The sequence below is a fragment of the Charadrius vociferus genome, unplaced genomic scaffold, assembly GCF_000708025.1.
Source record: "Charadrius vociferus isolate BGI_N301 unplaced genomic scaffold, ASM70802v2 scaffold692, whole genome shotgun sequence".
Taxonomy (NCBI): domain Eukaryota; kingdom Metazoa; phylum Chordata; class Aves; order Charadriiformes; family Charadriidae; genus Charadrius; species Charadrius vociferus.
Window position 1 is genome coordinate 737,360 of NW_009647230.1, and position 12,549 is coordinate 749,908.

Sequence of the window (12,549 nt, forward strand, 5' to 3'; positions counted from 1 at the left end):
CACCACTTGCTTGAAGAGGTCTCAGGCCATTTTACACTGACAGCCCCTAGGTCTTGCTTTGGAAGAATAAGCAAATAACCATACCATATTCACCTTCTCCAGTGTTTCATAGATGTCTGTTATATTTTCTTTTAAAGCTCCTCCTTTTCTCTGAGCTGCAGAGTCCCACCGTATTAAGCTGCTCCTTACGCAGAGCTATTCCATGTATTTGATCTTTTTGGAAATGAGAAGGGGTGACAGAAAGAATCGGACTGTTCACAGTGTTCAAAATGTAGGGCATCTACATGTGTATTTACACAATGGTGTATGTTTTGTGTTTTACTGTGTGTTTTCTTTCTGGTAATGCCTAACATTTGATAAGGACTCGTTGCACTACTGAGCACCAAGTAGACTTTTCACAGAACTGGGTCTTAAATTCAAAATCTCCTTCTACAGTGGTAGAGGTCATCTCAGAGCTGAGGATCACAACGTATGTAACATTAGGACTTTTCACACTCTAAATTTTCCCTGAGAAGTGGGCAAGAGTGATAACATTATCACAAGTCATTCTTTTTACATTACTTAGATTATTCCAATGGCTTCTGGAGAATATCCACATTTTTTATTCATTTATATTACAAGGCACAGCTCATCTTCAGAAATCTGCACCTGTTATCCTTAATGCATTTTGGAACTGGGTTTGATTTGTAGGGGTGGTGAGGTGGATAGCACATTAATTTAGTATTCTAGCCAAAGGTATAAGAAGTGAATATAGGGGGGGTGAGATTTGGGCCCCATTCAGAGGAGAGAAGAGTGTGGTAGTATGTATCATGAGAAGACAGTGTCTTCTTCTGAGTATTCACTCAGCTGCTAACATAAACTATGGAGCACTTATGAACAAGATCTGCTTTTCAAGTAAATAAACCTAGAGAAAAACAGACAAGAAAAACATTGTGGACAAACAGAGACTGTACATTGAATCTTAGCCCGAGGTTTTTTTCTCCTAAAAGCTGGTAAGTCCAAACAAATTCTACTTGGAAATAATTTCTCTTCATTAGCCACTTTTAAGAAGAGTGATACGCGTAGGAGAGCATCCAAACGGTAAATAAACTACATTAGTTCTTTGCTAACATTATTGTTTAAAAATTCTGAACTTGGGGGAAATATTTTGAAAACCTGATAAACCTTATGTGCCTCACATACATGGGGTGATGTGTATGTGCTGTCTTGTTAAGACACAAGGCAGAAAGTATTTGCCCGTGTTAAATGCACCATTGAACTTTACCAACCTGCACTCTGCTCACACCACTCAGGACTTTTTCCTGCTATTCTAGTCCCCTCTGAACAGTTTCAAACCTCTGTTATTTTCTGACAAATGCCTCAGGTGAAAAATGCAAACATCCTCAAAAGATCTCTGAAATAATCAATAATTACGACAATGACAAGGTCAGATAAAATGGTAAAATTTATTCCTTGGTCAGCAATGGGTTAATATCCCATTTTGCACAGGAGGAGAAGAACTTCTGAACAGTTCATTGTAAACATTCAGAAACATTTCCAAACAACATTGCTGCAATACATACGGCAGAGTACACAACTGTGTTCAGGCTCATTCATTGCTCAAGAACCGGAGACGAATGCACTAAGGATATGACTGTATTTTCCTTGGCCTAGAATAATTATTATAGCCGATAATAACTCTTTATTATAATTGCACCTGGGTAATTATCGAGGTCACAGACACATTGAGCGAGGCATTGTATGAACATGGAAAAGCTGCCCCTGTTTTAAATAGCTTACAATTAATTTAAAAAAGATGTATGAAAATGACACGAAGGAATAAAATTCACAAACTGAACAGCATGATCGCAACAAATGTCAACCCATGACTGCTTTTCTTGGGGGGAATGGGAGGCTATTAAGCACAGGCCATGGTGTACGGAAAGAAGAATGGAAACAACAGAAAAGGTAGGACCAGTAGTGCCTGAATGAAGCTGAGGTGAAGGACATGACAGAAAAAAATTCAGCAAAGGGCAGGGGCACCCAAATGAGAACTTCAAAAGGTTTGCCATGGGTATGTCCACACGTATATGTTAGGACACTAAAGCTGCCCCTTGTGAAAATGTCCTAAGATGAACTGCGCTCACACTTTCACATCACGGGCTGTTTGGGCATGCCCAGCCTGGCACAGCCACACTGGCCCACACCCAAAGGGCCCTACAGGCTCCTTGGGCTACTCCATGTGTGAGAGTCAGTCATACCTTCTAGCAAAAACAGAAAGGAAAGGAAAATATGAGGAAGGAACTGGGACTCATGGGTAGCACGCATCCCTACCACCTGTGCCTGCCGCATCCTCCAGTCGCTAGATTGCACGCTGCCTGCATCCACTCCCATACCCATCTCCTTCCTCAAAGGCCAGGCAAGCCCCAAACAAAGCAGCGAACAGTGTCCGTGAGCAAAGAAGAGGCTGGGGCAAGTGCTCCGCGAGCATTTTTTCAGTTATGTCCAAGCAAGGTCAGAAAGGTACTAAGCAACCTGAGGCCCACTGTTTCAATAATGCCACCCTGCCAAGGTTGTCCTTGAGAAAGTCAGCAAAAAGGGCCCAGCTGGCCCCATCCCCAGCATGCAGTGATGTTTACGGCATGGACAGAGACATTTTTAGTGCGAGCCAAGTGCCAAGTTTGCTTCTGTGTCTTGGCCAGCTTCCTGAAAAACAATTTCTCAGATCAAACTTCTGACCTTGAGAAGCCAAGCCTATAACAAAAGCACCAGTTTGAACCTCACCCTCCCAGGGCTGTGGGCTTTGCAGTGTCTGACAGACATGCAGGCTTCACATTGCAGGAATTTGAATCTTGTTTATTGCAAGGATGGTTGTGGAACCTAAAAAGCCCCACTGCAGTTCAGTTTTTATCTAGTTTGTGACTGCTCTTACGCAGACTGGCTGCACAGATACACGGATCCAGTCAGGCCAGCATCTATTGATAGTGGGACAGGAGAACTATACATCTAAGCAGGCACCTGAAAACACCCTGTCAGGTAGCTGGCAGCAGACACAACAGGTTCAGGTAAGCATGCACCAGAAATGTGGATTGGGCCCCAAGCAAATGAATATTATCTACCTCATAGACTAAGCACATTTTAATTGCCTGGCAACATGTGGTGTTGGGGGATATGGTGTAGGGGAGAACTTTGTAGAGTAGGGTAGATGGTTGGACTCGATGGTCCCAAGGGTCTCTTCCAACCTAGACAATTCTATGATTCTATGATTCTATGATTAATGATGATGATCAGGTGTTGGTGTTGGCACAGGAACTTCAGTGGTGCAAACATTTTGTATACAAAATGCAACGAGCTTAGGTTGGGAGAAAGGGGGCAGTGATGTAGAAGGGCTGTTCCTTCCAGCTTTTTGCTTCTCATGATGTGGGGCTGCAGTCCACTTCTGCTTCAACCAGGTGCATATATCTTTCCAAGACAGATTGTCCTGGGACCTCTTTCTGGTACATCTACTTTGCTGCTGTTGAGGGCCCTGAGTGATGTCCAAGAAGGCATGTGTTCTCTTCTGCATCTGGGGAAGTGCCATGAAAAACATAACCTCAGATGAATCCAATTTAACTATTTCTAAGTCTCTCAAGAAGCCTCATCATCAGAATGGGTAATAAAGGACGCAAAATGATTCTGATCATGTCTCTGTTCCATGAAAGAAACACACATCCCCTGCATTATTTTAAACAAGATGAGCTTTTCACACAATGGGTAAAAGCATGGCCTCCTGAAAATCAACAGTCGTTTTAAAAAACGATCCAAACTTTTATCTTATATCTCTGTAGTGTTCTGTCAAGTGGAAAACAAACTCCACTGAAATTCAGGCTGCAGAAAAGAATTGGAGAGGTAATAGTAGCTGAGAGGCTAGCAGTTTTCTCTATTGTCAAAGGGAAGCTTCTTCACCATTTATGCACTACTGCAGCGAATGCTTGGGTCTTCTTGAAGGAAAGCAATGATCTTCAAGCAAGAATGAAATATCTACTGAGCTCATTAAGTCTGATAGAAACTTGCATATATGTTACATCAGGCTTTCTCAAACTGTACACCATGGAGCAGAAGCATTTAGCAGGAAGCATCTCATGGTGCATGGAGAGGTGGTTCACCACCGACTGCAGCCTCTGCTTTATAACTGCTAAGGTGGATTTGAAGAAGCTGAGAGCTAATGGGATGTTTGTCTTAATATAAGAAAGAACTGTGAAAGAAATCTCTGAAAATGCTACAGAGAAGGCTATAAGACTAATTCTTGAGCAGCTAAAGTGTTCTATAGAAAGGCTTGAGAACACTTGTAGAAAAAAAAAAATATTTAAATTTAATACCTCTAAATGGCTTATTTCATTACAATAATGTCAAGGACTCTTTTATATGTCTTGATTACCACACAGTCAAGTCTTAAGTAAAATAAAGCCATAGATTGTGCCACAATTAAAATATTATTCTTTTTTTTTGTTTTTTTTTTACTTAATTTGGAAATTAAAACACAACATTTTTGGCTGTCTTTTTGCCCCATTAAATAAACAAACAGTGCCTTTTTTTTTTTTTTCTCCAGACAAAAAGCATTGCTCTGAATTGTAAAAATTGCTTTTGTTCAATAACAGACAAAGTTTGAAATTACATTATTTTCCCATATCCCTTAATAGAATATAAATGGCATAGCAATAACAATAATAACAATAACAGTAACAATAACAATAATACTATCACTGTTTTCAGATGTCTTTTTTTAGCTTAGAAAAAATCCACTACTTTTTTCAGTCAAGATGAAGAATATGGTTTCTTTTGGGATTTGGGATATTTTTTTATTTTTTTCTTTGAGATGTTTAGTCTTAAATGGCACTGAATTTAGCATTACATATTAAACAAACGTATTGTTTTTGTGAAAACTGCAATTCTGGCATATTTTCTTCAATTATATCAACCATAAACACGTGTTATGTGGGTGTGCAGTTATTGGTTCATTTGTAAACATGGGTAATAAAATATCTGTATTGCAATACCTCATTGTGTGCAGAGTATTCATGTTATTTCTTCCACTGGAGTTTGCTCATTAATCATGGCGACAGCTGATACTTTTTTCACTGACATGAGATATACAGTTGTTAAAAAATTTGTTATAAGGCTTAATATTGTCATTCATGATATGTGCAAAATAGAGAGAACCTTCATGGAAAAACTAATACGACAAATATTGAAACCAATAGTAGATGCTTTTTCTCTCCCAACAAGCGAAGACGTCTTTGAAAAGCATTAAGGTGTTAAATGCAAAGACCGCAGGCTTTTTACAATGTATAATGCACACGTATTCAAGAAATTCTTCTCATATAAACTCAAAATCATTTAAATGACACTAGATGTCTTAACAGGTGTGAAGAAGCAAAAGTTCTATACTAAACAGTATAATATATGCAGACAGAAGTGGAATAATTAATTTAACCAAATAAGCTACATCTTGGAAAAAATAATTGCAATCAAAGTACCAGCTGACATCTGAAGAAAGGGGTGAGGCTGTGAACTGCGATCTGGTAAGTACATGCCATCCTTGTGGAACAGGAATAAAAACCGTATCTGAAAATAGATAAACTTCAGAGTTCCTGAGCTGGACAGCAGGAAACAACCATAAAGGATAAACTCTCAGATTAACCCAGTTTAGATTTCACTTTGACAGGATCCTCCGTATTAAATGTATTATATAATAGCATTACAAGAAAAAGAGTGATAAAACATTTGGAGGCACTGACCTCCTCCTGGGACCTGAGGTGGATGAAAACCAAGAAAAGTTTATGAAAAAAAGCTCAATGAGTTTAAAAGAGCAAAAGTAAACTGTCAAAGAAAGCCTCAGGGTCAAACTGGGAAAAAAACTGGCCTCTCTCTGAGATGGGGAGAAAGCAAAACAAAAGTAGCCTCTTTTCTATTTCAGTCAAGCTCTTGTGATAGACATACTTGGCCACTCCAGAAAATTCAGCCCTTTCAGGCTCCTTCTTCAAACAGTTCACAATTCTCCAGCTTGTATTTTCGTTATTTTACATACATCTTGAGGTGTATCTCTATGAAGACTATGAGGGATGCCTGGGAAATTTAGCACCAATTTATTTTGTACTTTCTGTCTTTGAAAGTGTCACCAGGAGGTTTCACCTGTTGGAGAAAAGACTATTCTAATGCATCATGACCAAAGGAGGAGAGAAGGTGCCTGTTAAAGGAGCCAAGAATCCCACAATATGCAGAAAGTCTCAGAGAAATTATGAGAGTGCAAGCTTTAGTGGTCTGCAAGTGAATTGTTTAATCATTATCAGTTTCATTTAGTTAAGACAATGGAAAGCTACTTGCCCTTTGTGGACTTTTTTTTTTTTTTTTTTTTTTTTTTTGGCAAAGAAGATTCATATGTGTAGAGAGAGTTTTGAAAAGAGGCTCAGAAGAGACACATATTTCCTGTATGAAAAATACATTACGGAAGTTGCTAAAAGACTCAGAGCAGAATTTTGTCCTTGAATATATATGCCACTGCTGTTTACATTAATGGGAGGTATGTGCCATATTCCAGTGATCAACCTTGGCATTTGCAGAGAACTCCAGCTAGGAAACCAAATGCTTATCTCATAGATGTACTGCAGTTATTATTGCTGTAGAGATGTAGACAACAGCAGACCATACAGGTAGACGCTCCTTCCTTTTTTTTTTTATTATTTTAGAAGCATAACTGGTCTGTGACATGCTTGAAGAAGCCCTCTTAATTCTTCCTAGCTTCAGCTCCTGTATGAGACTCTCACAGCACCAACTCTTGCATCAAAACCTCTGTGAATATCCTGCCATCTTTTTTCAGTCAGGATGGTACACTGACTTTCAGAACACACTCTTACCTTCCTAGGACAAAATTCAGATGCCCCATGTTCCCCAAACATGAAAAAAACAAGGAGAAGAATCAAATGTAAAGCTTACGAAAGTCTCTGAAATGTAGTTCTGGATTAATCTTGGTTTTTTTTGTGAAAGTCCAAGGTATTTTTCTATTCCTCTAGCCATACAAATTCTGTCTGCATTCATCTCTATTTCATATTGGTTTTAAACATGCCAAATCAAAGATTTTTTCTTTTAATCAAATTCCATGGTCCATCAAGTTAATATATTAATTTGTCATAGGATACAGAATATGAACAGTCATGTGGGAAGAGACTGGACAGTAGGTACAAGCAATTCATTTTTGAAGGAGAAAGGTTTAATTCCCTGGAGACAATATAGCAGGTATTTTGCAAGTGGAGGCATACTATCACTTAAATCCTCAAATACTTTTGTCTATTGTCTTCAAAAGTAGAACATGCATTAGCCCATATTAATTCAACCTCATTGTGACCCACAGCAACATATCACTGTCCTTAATCTTTATAAATGGCTTTTGCACTCTGCACCATCAAAAACTTTCTTTTTGCTGATCAATACAAAGTGTATTTGAAAAGAGCATTATCTGCCTTTGAAAAGGCCTTCTGGACAATCAATGGTCTTCAGAAGCAGATGCTGATCAAGCAAGCATAGGCAACATTGTAGAAAGCTAGTAAATATTGATCTTAATTCAGAAAAGGAAATTGCCTTGTAGTTGCAGCGTCTGACTTCATTTAGCCTATAAGTTTACGAAACGTCTGATTGGCTGATCTGGTAAACACTATGGCACATCATCACTGATTCATAAGCTTGTACAAACAACATGCCTTAAAAGTTTTAGGTGGTCACAGCACAAGATTAGTTTTAAACTAGAGTTAAAACAAACTTGAAAAATGTTGATTTGTTGTAAAACAACACACGTAATACTCATTGTCTGTGTGATTCCACAGTGGATTGAAGCAAGCAGAACCAAAAGCTCTGACACTGGCATACTTTATGAATCTGTACTCCTTAATTAAAAAGAAAATACAAAATAATCTGTTTAATCATTTTTTTGTATATCAGGCAAACTCCTGAACTCAGGTGGTTTGACAAAGTTACAGACTCAAGATTTTATTGGTAGAACCTGCCATTTCTGAGAGGAGAAATAGCATGATATGTTACGCCTGGATCCAACCAGTGCAACTCCATTAGTCCAGAGAGAAGGAAAGATGCAGAGGAACTTCAGCAAATGATCTAAACTTCCATGTAATGCATTACAATAAAACTTGAATTATTCTAGATTTATGATGTTGTTTATGACAGAAATCTTGTTTAGTACTTCCAAATTGTGAGAGTCACATAATTAGCTGTCAGAAAACTGCACTGATCGTCATTCTGTAAAAGATATTTTAGCTTACAGCACCATATAAATCACAGAAAGTGTATGGTCATATCCCCCGTCACTGAAGTCAATAGGACCTAATTGATATTCAGTGGCCTATCTGATGATTCCTTCAGATTATTGTAGGAAAGATTGTTCCTCACAAACATAGGGCAAAAATACACTAATTTCAGGTATATGATTCAGAAGTAATTATACTAGTAGGAGTGCCACTGATAGGTGATCAGGCCTCCTCACTTATCTAGTCAGCCTACTTGCTCTGGAATAAGAACTAATCCCAAAATCTCAGCAGTCACAGATGGACCACCTATCTTTGAGCCAGCCACAGTGCTACACAATAAGTAACAGGACAATACCCTGATGCCATAAGCATTTTGTGCCAAAGAGCTATTCATCACAGCTCCTTGCTGGAAGAATGGGATTGGACTGATGGAGTCTAGAAACAACACAGATACGCTGACTCAGAAATTTCCTCAGCTCAGTAAGGGTGTGAAAAGCGATGGCCATTCCTCTAGCCCAGCCTGAGGGTAGGGGAATTCCCTGGCCTTCAGCTCTGTGAAAATCATCTTTATCAAGAAGGCCCAAATGGACTTTTCACAGAACATGTGTCTTATACTTAACAGGAAAAATACATTTGAAATGTAAAGACTACCTCCTGTATCACAAAGGTTTATGACACAATATTTTACTCTTTTTTTTTTTTAACAGATTTACAGAGATTAGCTTCTAAATAACTGCAAAACACCTTCACTTGGACTCCCAAACAAATGAAGATATGTCACCACATCATAGATAAAACTAACTTCAAATACTTTTTTAGAACATGAGAAAGGTTGAAGTAAAATTCATTACATCAAGAATGACTTTGACTCCAGAGTTTAGACTCGAGTTGGAAAAAAAAATAAAAAGGAAAATCCATACTCTTGAAACCATGCTCTGAAACAACTTAGAGCCAAATTTTCTAGACTGAGCCTCTAATTTTGCACACACAAATACAGTAATTTGGCACAAAAATACTTATGTACCATAAAGTTCTTACAGTGTGGCATTTGGTCTATATCAGGACGTAAATCGGGGAGCTGTTGTGTGGTTTTACAGCCACTATATACTTTGGAGGGTGGGAAGAGTAGCTTGGGCTGTCCAGATCATAGCCGAACAATGGATCTGAAATAGGGTTGTTTCTAGAATGTATGTGGAGAATAAAATATGACAGAACAATATTTCTCACTGTCAGTTTGTGGGCAGTTAAGAAGAGTGCTTGGTTTGAGTTGACAAGCCATATGTGATAAATGGCGCATAGTTTTGTAGGACTGTATTTTCTCAGCAAGAGGTGAAGGCTTTGTCTTATTTTGGAAATGGAGTGGAATGACTTTGTTTTTGCAGAATGGTGGTCTGATGCCAAGGACTATGGGAAGAGTTGTTTGTGAAACTCCACATACACATCGCCACCATAATAATGTCAACCACTTTCTAGCATTATTAGCATTATTTTGCAATAATACTCAGAACGCCCATTGGAATGTAGACCACGTTGTGGTCTACATTTGTTCTTGTACTGAGTAAACACATAATGAAATTGGGTTCTTTACCTAGTGGGAAAGGCTATTGTTGTATCTTTGCTGCTGACTCAATCTATTAAAAATAAATTACCAGAGAAAGGTCCACGTAACTGCATTTGCCAACTACATGTGAACGTACATGGCTTAATTTATGTCTCCTTTGGCACTGGTACTCATGACTTACACAATACATGTGAAGGAGGCCCATCAGAGGGCTCTTAAACTATTTTAGAATACTAATCAATCCCTACACACTACAGCTTTTATGCTGTTTACAGTAGGCTACAAAGGCAGAAGCAAGCTGCAAGTACAAACCTCAGCCAGGACAGCAGTCCTTAGTCCCATACTGTTACCAGCATCCAGCAAACGCAATTCTGCGGGAATGACGTGCTTGCTAATCATCAACTATATGACTACACAAATCTTTAAAATAAGAGCTACTAATCAAAAAGAGAGCAACTCCTGTTGCATGTCAACTACTGCTTCTCCCTAAGACACCCCATCTTTCTAACTAAGCAGCACTATTCAAAAAACCCTTAGTGACCTCAGTGTAGTCAGAAGCGCTTGCGCTGTGCAGGTCAGGAAGCATTGCATCTCCATCACACCCCAGGCCCTGGCCATGCTGGGGTGGAGGCACAGGGCCAGGATGGAAACTCAGTCCCATGAAACAGAAAGGACCAAGTAACAGCGAAGCGCAGTGCTGCATAAGAACAACTGAGAGGAAGACTGCATCAAATCTATGTATTGGGGTGGCATTTAAATGATCAGTCACCAACAACGTAACCCGAATAATGAGTAGAGCAACAAAAAACTGCCAGACAAAAAAAGCTCTTTACAAAGAAAGGCCATTTTTTGTTTCATGCTATGTAAATATGCCCATTTTAAGGATAACATCATGTCTGCGAGCTCCTAATTAAGAGTTCTATTTCTTTGGTCCTGGACAAATTAAAAAGTGAAGTTCAGCCCAGTAACTTTTTGCTTTAAACTGAGCAATGAGAGCTTGATCCCCTGACATAACCGACAAAATCCTCTAGGCTTTTGCAGCCTGGTGGAAATGGCCAAATCTGCATTCAACTTGTTTTTCACATTTCCATCATTGTGCAGAATGAAGCCTTGCAGAGCCCAAGGGACGTGTGTTTAGCTGCCATTCTGCAGCGCTTGTAGCATTTTAACTTCAAGCCTCTGGGAAAAAGCCACATACCTATTACTGCGGCTTTGGAGTTTAAATTGTTAGTTGATGTGCCCTGTTTATCAAATCCAAAAAGCAGTTTGTGCCTGAAAAATAGACCTGGCCCTGCAAGCAGAGAGGGTTTTTGGCTGGTTGTTTGTTTTTTAAATAAAAGCCTAAAGAAGTGGCAGTCACAAGTAAGTAATCAAGTATTTGTCTCTCTTGTCTGCCTCTGAGTTATTTTACACTTAAATTGACTCATTGCTGACATTGTAAGTTTTGCAAGGTACGGTGCTCACCTATCTGACCTTCTGTGTGAAATACGCTTATGAGAGTAAAAAGGAGACAGGCTGACCCATTCTTCATTCAGTGGGGTTCCTGTTTGCATGTTTGGTCAATGTGAAAAAACCCAAACAAATCCAACAAAAACCCAATCCCAGAACCCCTGTCCACACTCACATAAATCTCATTATACTTAATCAAACAGGAGCAGTGTTTTGCAAGTAGTAAGTCATTCCACTTTCCTCTTCAGCTGTTAACAAGGAAATACATAAAAATTTTATATATATAAATATATTTAATTTGATATATTTTTTCAGGCAAGTGCATTTCTGTAGGTTACGACGGGTGTGTGGTTGATTTTCATTAATACATATAATCTGCCATCCACTTATTGCATAGGTTGTAAAAGAAATAATATCTGACTTACACTACAAAGACAATCAATATTACTTTTTAAATCTAAAGAAAGGCCTTCATAACTGAAAGGATTAACTTTTTTCAGTTTGCTTAAAATATCTCTTCTTAAAAAGAAGTCTATTGTTATGACCGAGTTTATGTTGGCCAGCTAGACTGTTATCCAGGGAACAAATGTTTCCTTGAGAGCATGAGGCAACTTGCAATTTTTATTATGGTATTTCAAATAATGGGAAGTAATAGTAAAACGGCTGCAATAAATGCAGAGAAAATCTTGATAGGCAAGTCTGTTATGCAACATGTATTCCCCTCGCTGTTCCTTCAGTGGTGCCAAAAGCATGTCACTCAGGTAATTTGTTTTAGACCCTTAACAAGACTTAGAAGCAATTATTATGAAACACTGACACAACAGATCTCACCAACAATTGAAGTTTGACAGCTTGTGAGAAAAGTCTCATGTTTATGTCATTGGAGAGGTGATCCTTGTATGACCTCCCTTCTCACTGCTGTGAATGATAAACTATCGTTCTCCAGTGGTAGTGCACTATAGCTGAAGGCCCAAATGTACTGTACTTGTAAAGGGAATTTTCAGCTGGTTCTCTGAATCAAATAGAGCTGGAAACTCCTTTGGTTCCTTTGACTGATCTAGTTTAGGCTTTATGGTATGCTCTAACTGAGTAGGGAGCTAAAAGCCTAACAGATATTCGCCCTGTGCACTTCGTAAAGGACTGTAGAACAAACATAAATAGTGATATGCGTGCAGAGCTAATGCACGTGTACTTTCTGATTGAAAATAGCTTCACATTTGCTTTCCTAAGCAAACTGAAATAACCTGTGTGTGAGAGACAAAGACCATT